The following is a 10098-nucleotide window of genomic DNA, read 5'->3' on the forward strand; positions in this document are numbered from 1 at the left end:
AATATCTATTACAATGGCAAACAATAAGTATAATAGGTGTACTGCTTTACATAATAATGGAAGATATTCGCGACAACAGACAATAATGCTGCAAAATATTTCAATATATCCGTCAAGCCACTTATACCAGGTAAATCGCCCGCATTTGTTATCTCCCTACTCACAAAGAGATGTCATACCTACCTGTTACTAGAGCGTGCGATGCGAATTGCGATGCCTCCAAAATGACTGCTAAAAAGAAACACCAAGCGTGATTTATGACAATCAGTGAATAGCGACAAAATAATAACAAGAACAGACTGAACAAGAAGTCCAAGCTCTTCTGTATAATATCATAATATTTATCTGTATCTTTATCTGAACAAAATATAATATTATTACAAGTAGGAAGATATACCACAACTATTGCGGTTATTATAATATGAGTATAATACAGCAATTGAAATCTATACTTCACTTAATTTTTTAAAGTTCCAAGTCTATGAAATCATTTGGTGGCGAGCGCGCTTTTGAGTCCTGAATTAAGGCTTGTTCATCCAGTAATTAAAAAACCCTCTGTCTAATTTCTTATATCGCCGACGTAGCGCAGTACAGACTACCGGTACTTCTGTATTTAGGTATACTTAGACCTTAACGCTGATGTTTTTAGCTTCATGTGTTAGGTTAGGTACTATTGGGTAAAATACATAGTTTTAATAAAAATAACTTAAACTTGTCCAATTACAAAATTGCGATTGTTGCAAAGTGATAAGCATAGCCTATTATTATCACAGATAGATCAGTCAGTCTGTCACCTTTTCCTTTATATATATTTAGATATACATTATGTTTCGTAGTCTACATATCCTTTCAGTCCTCGAATCCCTAAATTGAATTCGTTCTAGTAGGTAAAAAGTAAATAGAATAATGTACTGTAAGTAGTTTTTCCGTTCCAAATAAGATTACTTGAGAAAATTCTACCAAGTAATATTTTCGAACTAATCTATGTAAGTATGTCTCTGGAAAGTGGAAACGTAAAGGAAAGTAACTTTTTGGCCTGCAATTCTGTAGCTTACCTTAAATAAAAATTGCTGCGTAGGTACTAACTGCTGCGTAGGTAGGGATAGGGACCTAACTTACAGCGCCCCGCGCTGTATGTTAGGTCCCTATTACTTGTATTATAACTTGTATTATTAAAAAATACCTACCTACAAACTGTAGATAGGTACTTTTTATTAATACAAGTCCTTTATATGTCACAATGATCTAATTAAATATTTTTAATTACAAAAAAGTACGTTACTTTTGCTTCTGTTTTACTCATAAAGTAATCATACACATTAACGTCATAAATGTTTTAACAGATAGTTCAAACGTACCTACTCAACGGAACGATTATTTATCAGTATAGCCGTCGTTGTGAGACTATAAAATCGGACACGCCGTTTGTACTTTGTAGTGATTCATTATTCGTGTGGCTCTTGCCGAGGGCACTTCTCAGTAGACACTATGTGTGTCGTAGTGTATGTAGGTTATTATAAAGGTCCCAACGACCTAATGCGGTTTAAGACGTTGAGGTTATAGTACTAGGTTGTGGTGTGCTAGGTTAGCTGGTTGGTCTGGGACCGGTATGGGGATGGAGGAGCCGGTGTAGGTAGGGACCTAGGTAGTGTTGTCTATACTCATAGTAGACGTTGGTGTCATGACTTATAGTTAGTGAGGTTTGCTATAGTTATCGTCGAGCGTCGTTTGTGTTGTCTCTCGTAGTGTGCGAGAATATTGTCAGTGCGCCCACGAAGGCTCGGTTAATCTAATATGTTGTAATCCTGACGTATCCGGTTAACCATTAACTAAGGTTACTTTTAGTAGTTTAGTCTTCAATCGCAATCATAATCACATCCTTCTGGTGGTGAAGAGCCTGCATATACAAAGGGAAAAGCTGACTGACTGATCTGTCAACGCAAAGCTCAAACCACTAAACGGATCGGGCTGAAATTTGGCATGAAGATAGCAATTATGACGTAGTAGGCATCCGCTAAGAAAGGATTTTTGAAAATTTAATCCCTAAGGGGTAAAATAGGGGTTTGAAATTTATGTAGTCCACGCGGACGAAGTCACGGGAATAAGCTAGTTATATAATATACTAATAATAGGAAATGTATGAAATCAAGGAATTGTGTACAATTTAATTCAAAAATACCGATTGTTGAAGCCCACACTGCCACGGCACACAATGGTGCATGGTGAAATAATAATTAATCTTCATTTTCGTCGATACTAAAATTAAAGTAAGTTGGTAACGCGTGGATCCCAAAAAATTGTAGTTAATATATAATATTTTTCATTATAATATATGCTCTATAATTTTTATCCAATGTAAACATAATTAGACAAACTTTTTTCGATACAAAAAAAAATTTGAAGTTAGACTTTTTCTCTTAAGGTGACGCAGGACGCTCGACCGAAATTGGCAGCGCACGTGGGTAACGTGTTTGCTTTTCACTTGACATTGTATGAGAAAGTTGAGAGGCACGATGATTATCACTGAAATCAAGCGCGCGAAAAAGGTTTAGGAAAAGTATTTTTGAGAAAAAACTACTGAATTTATGTTTGCAAAGTAAAGTTATTTCAACTAATGAATAAATAAACTACGTCTAATGATAAGTTGTTTTACAATTTTCATATCTCTAATCTTATTTATTTACGCCCAAAGTTGTCATAAATTTAGTGCTAAAATAGGAATCTTTTGAGGCTCGTAACTTTTAAATCAATATTTTTTTCAATGTTTTAGATATCATTGAACCTAGATAATGACGAGATAAATCAATATAATTCTTAGTTTTGTGCGTACAATATCGAATATTGTTGTATTTTCCCTCCTACGTTTGTATGGAGAAAGCACCGAACTGAGTCCCCTTAAATGACAAAGTTCTAACTTTCATCAGTGGATGTTCATTCGGTGTCAATGACAAACCGCAAACAAATGACATTGGATATTCTGGCCAAGGACCAAGCGAGGTAGTGCCCGCGCCATAATATTATATTTTATCAATTGTTTTTATAGTGCGTGCGTACTGGCGAGTGAGTTCTCTTTGATGTTCGCGACTTCGTCCGCGTGGAATTAGGTTTTTTAAAAATCCCTTGAAAACTCTTTGATTTTCCGGGATAAAAAGTAGCCTATGTCACTCTCCAGGGCTTTATCTCTATACCCATTCAAAAATCACGTCAATGCATTGCACCGTTGCGACGTGATTGAAGGACAAACCAACAAACCAATAAACCAACAAACAAACACACTTTCGCATTTGTAATAAGGGTAATGAATATAATGGATATATAATATGGGTACAAGCACCTACTTCTAATATAATATAACTAATATTGCCACATGACGCACGTACTTGGTCTATGGATAATACATAGATATATCCGCGCCACATCTAAAACCTTGTACCTATCATCAAGACCAATGCATCGCTTGCCCACTACTGAAGCAGAGGTAAACTCCTCTCAGAATCAGAAGTGTTTGGGCCATAGTCCGCCGTGCAGGTTTCCTCTTTGACCTTTAAAGCAAGTGATATTCAACTGCTTAAAACTCACATAACTCTGAAAAGTTAGAGGTGCATACCCGGGATCGAACCTCCGACCTTACGAATATGATGCGGACTCTTAACCACTAGGCTATCACGGCTTGTACATTTTGATTTTTATGTCTGCTGCCACCCGCTGCTTACTATTAATTACTATGCTATTTTAGCTTGGATTTTTTAAATGTCGCTACTTTTCTAGAGGTTTTTAGAAAGCTATAGCTATAGGTAAATAGAATTTAGTACTTATATTTTTTTGCCAAAAAACGAAAGTGAGAATTCATTAAAGGACAAAATAAGATTATTTTATTTATGAAAATTCCCTCTTATTCACATACGCGGAGTAGAGTAGAGTTATTATTACATTCTCAAAGGAAATTGCGTTGGTAAACAACTTTACATAGGGCTGTTTTCATTTCCAAGTTTATTTATTTCCTTATCCTTCCAGAATAATTTAGCCGTGGAAAGGCGAATTCGAGGTGCAGAAAAACTTGAAGGTTAGTTACTAGTTTTTGAGGTTTCAATGAAGGTGTCGTAATATTCCTGAAAATTTAAATAATTCTAACACAAAATCGAAAATAATTTCATTTTCAGCTCCAACAAACATTGTTACTTAGCTTGACACCCACTTGACACCCACTACCTTAATATGTATAAATGCGTATCTATACCCAACCTATTAATATCCATACTAATTATTACAAACTAGCTGATGCCCGCGACTTCGTCCACGTGGAATTAGGTTTATTAAAAATCCTGTGGAAACTCTTTGATTTTCCGGGATAAAAAGTAGCCTTAGTCACTCTCCAGGTCTTAAACTATATCCATGCAAAAAATAACGTCGATCCATTGCTCTGTTGCAACGTGATTGAAGGACAAACCAACAAACCATCAAACCAATAAACCAACAAACCAACAAACAAACACACTTTCGCATTTATAATAGGGGTAGTGATAATAGAGGTGGTGATGCGAAAGTGTATTTTGTCTGTCTGCGGTATGTCACCATTTCACGATTTAGTCGAATTTGGCACAGAGTTAGCCTAAGTACATCCTCGAGACGAACTAGAATATTTTTTATCACGGAAAAGCATAAATTTTATCCTACGGGTTTTTAAAAAACCCTAATTCCACACAGACGAATTCACGGTTATCAGCTAGTTAAAACATTTAGCAAAAATATTAAGTAGGTATTATGTTTTGTAAATAGGATAAATTAAAAGCTATTTAAGAATTTTTGCCAAAGTTATCAACAAAGGAAACCGCTCAGACAATGAGTCTGTGATTTGTTTCGTATTCGTCCGTGTCTAATGTTCTAGAATATGTCCAAGGCTCAAACCTGTACCTAGCTCAAACTAATTATAAAATATTGTGTAATTGTAATTATCTATAGGTATTCTCCTTGACGCAATTTGATATCAACGACGCTAATATTATAGCTTGCTGAATGACTTTGGTCCCAAAAAAATAGTTGTAATACGAGCTTTTTTGTTACACTTTAAATTAACTTGTTTGAAGCTCTTACTAATAAAATGTATTTTTTATAACACTGCTAGCTGCTAGCTAATGCTCGGCATGCGTTGTAAGGCGACTCGCATGCCACCTTTGTAAGATGATGGTATCTACTAAGAATTTAAGAAACCTTTCTGCAACTACTGTACAAAGTTTCACCTCAGACGGATAAAAGATGGAAGAAAGCATACAGAGGGAATCATTTATACCTACTATAAAATTAGGCAATGTCGAACACTTAGGCTACACTGTTTGATCCACAAAGACAGAGAGAATTTCCACTATCATGCGCAGGAAGTTTACTTTAAAAGACATTTACAGAGGGAGCCCAATTCTTATTTCCAAGATTAGTGTTGCAAGCAAGAATTAAAGGGCTCCAGGTTGACATAGACATAAAATATGGTTGGAAAATTTATGACACAAATGGTTGGACAATATAAGGGAGTTGCCCGAAGTTAAAAGAAGGGGCTCAGATAGAGAAGCTTTTCGTATGGTGACCTTCAAACTCTGTTTCAAAGAGGGTAGGTACGCCATGATGATGGTGATAAAGAAGGTTATTATTAATTACTAGCTTATTCCCGCGACTTCATCCGCGTGGACTACACAAATTCCAAACCCCTATTTTACCCCCTCAGGGGTTGAATTTTCAAAAATCCTTTATTAGCTGATGTCTACGTCATAATAGTTATCTACATGCCAAACAGCTCTGTCCGTCCAGTTTGAGCTGTGCGTAGATCAGTCAGTCAGTCAGCTTTTCCTTTTATAATATATAACTGTCTCCACAGTTTAAACCATCTTTAAAGTCTGAAACCTACATGTTTATTTTGTGAGGGCTCCTTAAAACTGTAATAGGTAAGTAATAGATACAAGGAATTATAGTAAAGCACGTAAAATTTTCGAAGCACGCGTTGCGCTCCTATGTGACGCACTCCACAGTTCCTTTACTTACTTAGTAGATAATAAGTATGTAGGTATTATACATCATGCATTGTGACGTTTAGCATGCAATTTCCGTCGCGCTTCGATGCCGTTGCGGTTTGTATCTGTTTAAGAGGATTTTATTCCTAGCGCGTGCCAAACAAACGTACCTACCTACTTTGGTTTTGTAGTTAGTTTGCCAGATTTCCGTAAAAATGTGTGGTTTCAAAGTTACGCGAGGTCAAGTATGGTGATATCGATATCGTAAGTATATTTTAAAAAGTAGGCACGGTACATCTATTTACATTTTCTCAAAGCGTAAATTCAATGCAAACAATTCCCTAGCGGCTTACAAACTTCGCATGTAGTTCCGAAAAGTTAGAGGTGCCCGGGATTGAAGCCCGAACCCTCTGAATAGGAAGCCCAAATCTTCACTACTCGGCTTTCATTGGATTTCCTAACGTATCCATACAGTGTTAAGGTAGGCGTCCTTATTATTTTCATTTTGTAATTTTCTACTCGTATTGGTGCTTGTAAATCTAATGTGATATTTCAGTGGTTTATAATTAACGCGACCCGAGGGCTCGCAAGGGTTTAATTAACGCGCTTAGTGGCTGTCGTGCTTTGTTGGTATCCCATACAAAATACAATATCGTACTTTATTAGAGTTTCCTAATGACTTTATTAATCTAGTTGCAGGTGGCAACGACTTTTCCGGTTTTCCACGTAACCAAGCATAAATAAATTATATCCTTGATACAATCTTATCGTCTCAAAAGCATTAGAATTTTGGGGATGGGACAAAATAAAATTAGTGCTGCGTCACTGCGCTATATCATTTTATTCAGAAGCTACTTTAAAGATTTAGTTAGTGATTTATAGTTGAGAGCAACGACATGTCCTATGTAGTCCTATGTGTAGGATTCTGTAGTACCCCATCACAATATGCGAAAGAATATTTAGCCATGTTAAATGACAAATATTCCCCGTTTCCCCTCCAACTAAGCGACAAGCTTGTGCTAGGAGTAGGTACGACAATAGTTGCAATGGGCGGGATTTGAAGCGCCAACCTTTCGGTTTGCAGTCCACTCCTTTTACCGTTGAGCTATTGAGGCTTATTGTAAAAGTTGGTCGACCATTACCTACTCGTTAACTTGTAGATTTTATTTTACCAGTTTGTCGGCGTGATTAGTAAGTTAGTAACCCATGCCAAATTATAGCTTTCTAGTATTAAGACAGTTTAATCTGCGTACGTACGGACAGATAGACATAGCGAAACTATAAGGGTTCCTTGCTGACTACGGAACCCTGGAAAGTTCGTTACGTTCTTACGCCAGTTAGGTATGAAAATGTATGAGTGGCAAAGAAGAGCGACGGAGCAATTTATCGGTATGACACTCAATGTTGCTAATAAAGTTTTTGCAGGAGCAGCTTGTATGTGTAACTTCTTATAAATTAGGCACTTAGGTAGGTACTTCGTGAGTGGAAACAAGTTTATGCGTAGGAAGACAAAATTAACTTTCTTATTCCAGAGTATTAAATAAGTGATAGTGATGTCTAGTTATTTCAAATTGCTCAGTTAAAGACCTAGAGAGTGACATAAGCTACTTTTTAAGTAGGTAGGTATACCAGGATTTTTTTGGAAAACTTAAATCCACGTGGACGAAATTGCGGGCGTCATCTAGTTAATTAATCATTGTAAATGTACAGTGAACTGTAATCCAAGGAACTTAAACAAGGCGTTTCAACACCGTGTAGAAATTAAAAATGTGTTGTATTTTTGGTATCTAAGTACATTTCAGTAATTTTTTCGTGTACAACTTTTTATAGATTTAAGCACACTAGTTCAAAAACCAATGAGTTTTTAATAAAGTTAAGCACTAGGTACGTAGTGGTACAGTTGAAAAAACATTTGACTTTAGTATGAAATGGGAAACGTTCGTTAGTCTAAAATCTCTTGCATTTCGATATCGAGTTTGCATTAATTCCACAAACTGTTTTAGGTCACACATCCCTGCTTAGAATTGAAACCGTATTATCTGCTTGTGACAGACTGGATCCTGATAACTTTGATCTAGCTAAATTGCTTTTAGGAACTTAGCTGTAATTCCAGTGAATCCAATTACGAGGTTAAGAGGTATCTTAATCAAAATTAAGAGTATAGAACTCTTTAGTGGCAAATTATGACTATTTGTTCATATTTTTACTGAGGTGTGTATTTTGAGTAACCTTTGAAAAGTCTGGTTTGAAAAATTTACAGTGGGTAGGTTGGGTAACCTAAAGAGGAATATTAGTCATGATTTAAAAAAAAAAAAGGTTCCAATATTGTAGCTGGCAGAGAAAACGGAAGCTGAAAGGGCATTCCATATTCTCACAGTGCGTATTGTAAACGAGAAAACGAATCGCTTCGAATAAGTCTGTGGAATTACAACTATGTAGGGGGGCAAAGCTTTAAACTCCTCGCGGTTTGCGAGTAAACTGGCGAGACGGGAACTAGATCAAATAGTTCCTTAGCACACTCTCTGAAATAAATCCTGTAGATTTGTAGAATACCAACAGAAAATCAATGTTGCGTTGATGTTCTAAACATTCTAACATGTGATGTATTTCAAGGTTACACTATAGGTACCTCGAGTTCTAGTGGATCAATTTTGATCAAAATTTGGGATTGGCCTGTTGTCTAAGCGCAGTGTAGGACAACCTCGCTGGACCTTGAAAAGGTGCTGGAAGCGGATGGATCAAGATGCAGTTTGGACAAATACATCTACCTACAAACAACGAAACCAACCATTTTTAGGGTTCCGTACCTCAAAAGGAAAAAGGAACCCTTATAGGATCACTTTGTTGTCTGTATGTCTATCTGTCTGTCCGTCTGTCCATCGTGTCGGTCAAGAAAACCTAAAGCGTACTTCCCGTTGACCTAGAATCATGAAATTTGGTAGGTAGGTAGGTAGGTCTTATAGCAAAAGTAAAGGAATAAATCCGAAAACCGTGCTATTTGTGGTTACATCACAGAAAAAAAAAATTAAAATATGTTCAGGAACAAATAATTATTATTTTCAATTTTCAAAGTAAGATAACAACTATACCTACCTCGTTGGGTATCATATGAAAGCTCATTACTTGTATATTCTAAAACAGATTGTTATTTTTTTTTATTTTGATTTATCGTGCAACATGTCGAAAAGATACAACTGTAGTACGGAACCTCGGTGCGTGAGTCTGACTCGCACTTGGCCGGTTTTTTTATTAAAATTAAAATTATCATGCATGGCTTCTGGCTTAAACTAAAATACACAATAACTTTACTCTCGTCCTTTTAAAGTTTTTTAAAATACGAACAAATCTCTGTGCTGGCAAAAAAGAATTATTCTGGAACCATAGTAAGTAGAACATTTTAGCTTTTGTACGAAATACGAAACGTTCGTTAGTGTAAAATCGCTTCCATTCCGTTATCAAGTGTGCAGTAATTACACGAGCAGTATTTTAGCTCGTCCGTTCCGATTGGTAGCCATATCTCTATGTGATAGAAAACACCCTGAATCCTGATATTACATCTATGTAGTTAAATTGCTTTAAAGGACAGAAGTTTTAACAGAGTTAGCCGATAGTTAATATTTTTTAGCTGATACCCGCTACTTTATCACGTGTGGTCGCGTCGATTTAGGTTCTTAAAAATCCTGTGGAAACTCTTCGGTTTTCCAGAATAAGTAGCCTATGTCACTCTCTAGGTCCTTAACTATGTCCATTGCTCCGTTGCGGTGTGATTGAAGGACAAAACAACAAACGAACACACTTGCGCATAAATATGGGTAGTGATTTGCATTTTAAAACATTCCTATGGGTATGGTACAGCCCAATCGCAAGTAAGTAATGGGTTGCAAAAAATCGTTTCAAAATGGGTGCTCACATATTGGGTTTTCATAATTTTCCGAAATGTAATAAACCATTTTTAGCTTCTATTTTAAGTAGTGATTATTATTTTTTAAATTCAATATATTTTAATTGCTATCTGATGCTTTAGACTTCGTTCTGGTGTATTTAGGTTAGGTAAAAATTCCGTAGGAACTTTTTGATTTTCCGGTGTCGATTCGTTGCGATG

This window comes from Maniola hyperantus, chromosome 2, assembly GCF_902806685.2.
Source record: "Maniola hyperantus chromosome 2, iAphHyp1.2, whole genome shotgun sequence".
In the NCBI taxonomy this organism is placed as follows: Eukaryota; Metazoa; Arthropoda; class Insecta; order Lepidoptera; family Nymphalidae; genus Maniola; species Maniola hyperantus.